We start from the raw sequence: 5,791 nt of genomic DNA, 5'->3' as shown, positions 1-5,791 counted from the left end.
CATTTGGGATGGACTTCTAATCTTCCAGGTTTGTGCAATAACCATTTGTACCATCCATATACAAATAAGCCAACAGAGACCAACAGGGTGCTCATTAGATGCAAAAATAATGAAGTGTCATTTCACATACTTTGGGCATGCTGTTAGGAGGGGCTATTCTCTGGAAAGGGACATCCTGCTTGGAAAGAGAGGAAGACTCTTAATGAGATGGATGTACTCAGTGACTGCAGCAATACCATGTTGGCAATTGAAAGTCATTATTACTATTTTGCAGAACACAAAAAGTAAAACACAAGAAGATATTACTTATAAAAAATATTAAAAAGCAGGAACCGATTTGAGCTAAACCAGTTCCTCCACTATTATGTATTTGTACATTTCATGTTGTACAGGAGAACTTCCCTATCACTAAAAGGGAAACCTTCTGCTCTTCCTGAATTAGATGTGTATATCTCTGTGTAAATGGACAGGAACTTTGAGGCCTAGTTGTTAGCAGATATCTCTCTCAGCAGACACACTGTCAGATGTATGGGCATGATTGTGTTCTACCCCGTCTTTACATCTTATCTCTTTTTAAAAACAAAAAAAAAATTTTTTTAAGTTGTATTTATTTTTTGAGGGGGAGGAACAGATTACTTTTTTAAAAAAAATTTCAATGCCATCTCAGACAAGGGTCTCATAACTAATATCTACAGAATTCTACCTGGCCTCCACAAGAAAAAGACTGATAACCTAATTACAAAATGGGCAAAAGACATGGGAAGACTCTTCACAGAGAAAGACATTTGGATGACCAACAGACACATGAAGAAATGCTCAAAATCACTGGCAATAAAAGAGATGTAAATCAAAACCACAATGACATACCATCTTACCCAAGTAGCAGTGGCAAAGTTTAGCAGGATAGCAAGTAATAAATGTTAAAGAGGGTGTGGAGAGGTGGGAACTCTCATAGGATGTTGACTAAATTAGAAATGGTACAACCACTCTAGAAGGGAGTTTGGTATTTATTTAAAAAGCTGAACATATAGAAACTCTGCATGACCCAGTTGTTCCACTACTAGGAATATACCGCTAGGAAATTAGAACAGAGACACAGATTAGTACATCAATGTTCATAGAAGCATTATTCACCGTCACAGTAACATGGAAGCATCCCAAATGCCCAGCCTCAATCAAATGGATTGTGAAATTATGGTACATTCACACTATGGAATACTATGCAGCACTCAAGAGCAATTATTTAAAAAAATACTCACACCTTATCTTGACCATATATGGCCTCTTATGCTTCATGATTCATCTCTTAGCTCTGAGCCAGTTCCAGTCATCATTACGAAAGGACTGATGTAAAAATGCAAGGGCATCCCCTGTACAATGTATGTCCAAGCCATTGCTCGATTAGAACTCTTTGGATGACTCTTTCTTCTTTCACTAATTTCTGTCTCAGAGTTCCCATCACTACTGCCATTATTCTTTCATTCATCATTTCTTTACATGCTGCTATTTCTCTCATTTTCAGTGTTATCAATTCAGGAAGTATTATCAGTTCAGTGCTCTGAACTTTGATGATCTACATTACAGTTCTAAGAGATTGTCAGTGCAGGGTCAAATGTCCAAGTGACAGACCTCACTGCTGGCTCTCAATAGTCAGGAAGTCCCAAAACCTTCATGAAATTATTCTCTTATACTGGAAAACTCTGGTCAACTTTCGGACATGGCTTTCAAAAACTAACAAATCCTTTATGAAGATCTAAAAGATCCTACCAAGGATACCATTGCTTATGTCAGGTGGAACCTGGATGAAAGCAAAGAATCCCAGGAGAATGTCTATTTATGTTTTATTGGATATGTGAATCATAACAACGTATAGCTAACATTGAGATGAGTTGGATTCCTAAAACACTCAATTGTGGGCGTGCAAAACCTATACGTAGACTAAGAGGCTGTTGTGCAAACAGAGCAAGGGAATACTATTTTTATTCTTGTTATGTGCCATCGAGTTGACTGTAATTCATAGAGTCCTTATGCACAATAGCTCTGAACTCTGCTCTATCTTGAGCCACTCTCACTGCATCTGACCCATCTACTCCCATTACTACTCCAATTACTGTGCCAATCCATCTCATCCAGGGCCTCATTCCCCTGTACTGTTTCTCCACTCTTCCAAGCATGTCCTTCTTCAAGGACTGATTACTTCAGGCAACATGCTCAATGTATGTGAGATAAAAGCTTCAAAATCCTTGCCTCCAGTGAGCTACTTGGTCTCACCTTCTCCAAGACAGACCTGTTTGTTCTCTTGGCAGTTCACAAGATGTTCGATGCTCTTCTCCAATACCACAACTCAAAGGTATTGATTCTTCTTCTGTTACCCTTAGTCATTGCCCGACTCTCTGATGTATAGCAAGTAATTGCAAACATCATGGTCTGTATCAGTTGTACCTTAATCTCTAGACTGAATCATTACTCCTTAGCACTCTAAAGAAGTCCCTGACAGCAGATTTTCCCAATGCAATTAATCTTTTTCTTTCTCACCACTAGGCCAATTGGCAGCATCAGTATGGATGGTGAAGAGATTGAGATAGTTAACAGTTTTAGTTCGCTTGGCTCCACTGTCAACACTCTTGGTACCAGCAGCCAGGAAATCAAGAGATTAATTTCACTGGGAAAGTCAGCTGTGAGGGACCTCTCAAGAGTATTGAAGAGCAATGATGTCAGGCTGGAGACTAACGTGAGATTTATCTGGGCTATAGTCTTCACAGTTACGTGCTATGATCGGAGAGTTGGACAGTGACTAGGGATGATAAGAGAATTGATGCCTTTGAGCTGTGGTGTTGGAGAAGAGTGTTGAATATACCATGGACTGCTAGGAGAACAAACAGGTTTGTCCTGGAGAGAATGAAGCCAGAATGCTTCTTTGAGTCAAGGATTCTGAAGCTTTGTCTGACATACTTTGGGCATGTTGCAAGGAGGGGCTGGTCCCTGGAGAGGGACATCATGTTTGGGAGAGTGGAGGGATGGTGCAGGAGAGGACGACCTTCGATGAGATGTATCAATTCTGTGATTGGGGTGGTGGGAATGAGAGTGTTGGAGACAGTGAGGTTGGCACAGGTTAGAGCAGCATTTAGGGCTCTTGTACATAGGGTTGCCATGAGTTGCAAGTGACTCAACGGCACATAATAACAACAGCAAAGTGGCAAGAATGTTGATTGTAGATCCAAGCAAGCTGAAATTGTTAACAATCTCAATCTCTTCTCCATCTATCTTGGTAGTACACAGTTTAAAATTATGAAAAATGTGCATCAGAGTTGTAGCTTTTCTTTATTTAATCTGTGTGCTGAGCAAATTCTTTTAGAAACTAGACTCTGTAAAGAAGAATATGGTATCAAGTTTGGAGGAAGACTCATCAATAACCTTTTTTATCCAGATAACACAACCTTGTTCACTGAAAATGAGGAAGACTTGTAGCATTTGTTGCAGAAGATCAAGGAAGACAAATTTCAATATTAATTGTATCTCAATGTCAAGAAAACAAAAATTCTCACCACCAGACTGAAGAGCAGCATCATTACAGGTGCAGAAAAGATTAAAACTATCGACAACTTCATTTTACTTGAATTGGAACCGGTAGTAAGGAGATCAGAAAATTTTTTTTTATGGGGAAAAACTGGAGTCAGGGGTCTCTCCAAATTATTGAGGAGTAATGATGTTTTTGAGAGCTAAGGTACACCTGATTCAGGCCATGGTATTTTTAATCACTTGGTATGCTGATGAGTAGCATCACTCTATGGCCCTTAGGCCTGGTTTTAGTAGTCTTTGGTCAAACATTCTTCTAATTGGTAACATTCTTCTAATTGGTATAGCACTGGTCTGGCCATTTGCTGTACAGAGGTAACTCTTGGTTGCTGTGATGCTGAACACTCTGACACTGATGTGTCAAATGTGATAATGGTTACCCTTTGTGGTCAGTGTTTGGTGGAACTCCCAATTAAAACAAGGTTGGAAGGAGGAGTGGCATCCACTTCCAAAAGAGCTTGCCTTTGGAAACCTTATGATCTTGGAAAAACGATGAAAGCTATACAAGTGTTCAGGTCTTTTGTTCATAGGGTCGCTATGAGTAGTCTACAACTGGACGGCACCTAACAATAACAACAACATGCTGCTGAGTACTAGACAATAAAGAAGGATGACAGAAGAATTGATGCTTTTGAGTGGTGAAAAAGAGTACTGGCTATCCCATGGACTGTCAAAAGAACAAATACATATGTCTTGGAAAAAGTGCAGGTAGAGAGTTCCTTGTAGGCAGAGATGATAGAGCACTATCTCACATAATTTTGACATGTTGCTAAAAGCCAGAAATAATACTTGAGAAGATGAAAGGATGGCAACAGAGAGGAAAACTCTAAACCAGGAATGACGACTGCAATGGGCTCAAGTGTCAGAGGTGTGACGATGGCACAGAATAGGATAGGGTTTAATCTGTTCATAGAGATGTGATGAGTTATGCTTGACTCTGTGGCATGTAATAACAACAATAACCAGGTGGATTTGCAAGGTTCTAAAACACTGGCCATGACCAGATTATCTGCTTCAGGCCATGGTCTTTCCAATCACTTATCATGCACCTGAGAGCTGTACAATGAAAAGGATGACAGAAGAATTGGTGCCTTTAAGTTGTGGTGTTGGAAAAGAGCACTCAATAGCACGTGCACGTCCAAGGGAATGAAGAAAAGTACCTTGGTGATACTGCAGCCTGAGTGTTTTTTGGAGGCAAGAATGATGAGTTTTCACCTCGTATACTTTGGGCAGGTTGCTAGGAAGGGTTGTTCCTTGGCGAAGTACATGATGCTTAGAAGGGTAGAGAATCAACAAAGACCCTTGACCAGGTGGATTGACACAATGACTGCTGCAATGGGCTCCAGTGTGTAAAGAAGTGGAAAGATGGCACAGGATAGGATAGCATTCAGACCTTGACTTAATGGCACCTAATGACAACAACTAACTGGCAAATACTAAGATCCTAACAAGTGATGAAATGCCAATTGAGATATTTCAACAAACAGACACAGCACTGGATTTGCTTACCAGTTGGCCCAGTGGTGAGAACCTTTGTTTTCTTGATGTTGAGCCTCAATCCATATTGAAGGCTGCATTCCTTGATCTTCTGCAGCAATTGCTTCAGGTCCTCAGTTTCAGCAAGCAGGGTTGTAAGGAAGCGCAGAAAGACAAAGTAAAGTATTACAATGAGATGTACAAGGAGCTAGAGTAAGAAAATCAAAAGAGCTAAACTCGTTCAGAATTTCTTAAACTCAAGAAACTGAAGAACAGATTCAAACCTTGAGTTTCATTACTTAAGGATGCTTTGGGCTGAATACTAAATGATCCAGGAAGTATTAAAAAAAGAGTATACTGAGTCACTGTAACAAAAGGAATTGGCAGACATAGAAGAATTTCATGAAACAACATATGAGCAAAAGTCTATGGTGATGAAGGAAGAAGTTCAAGCTGCTTTGGAAGAATTGGCAAAAAATAAAGCCCCAGGAATTGATGGTATGCCAATTGACATATTTCAAATAACAGATGCTGCCCTAGATGTGCTCACCAAGTTGTGCCAAGAAATCTGGAGGACAATCACTTGGCCAACTGACTAGAAGAGATCTATATTTGTTGTCATTCCAAAGAAAGGTGATCCAACAGAGTGTAGAAATTATCAAATATTATCATTGATATCACATGCAAGCAAGATTCTGCTGAAGATTATCCAAAAACTACTGGAGCAGCACATCAACAG

This window comes from Elephantulus edwardii, unplaced genomic scaffold (assembly GCF_000299155.1).
Source record: "Elephantulus edwardii isolate Elephantulus edwardi_28Jun2011 unplaced genomic scaffold, EleEdw1.0 scaffold00071, whole genome shotgun sequence".
NCBI lineage: Eukaryota > Metazoa > Chordata > Mammalia > Macroscelidea > Macroscelididae > Elephantulus > Elephantulus edwardii.
Note: the sequence above shows the minus strand (reverse complement) of the source record.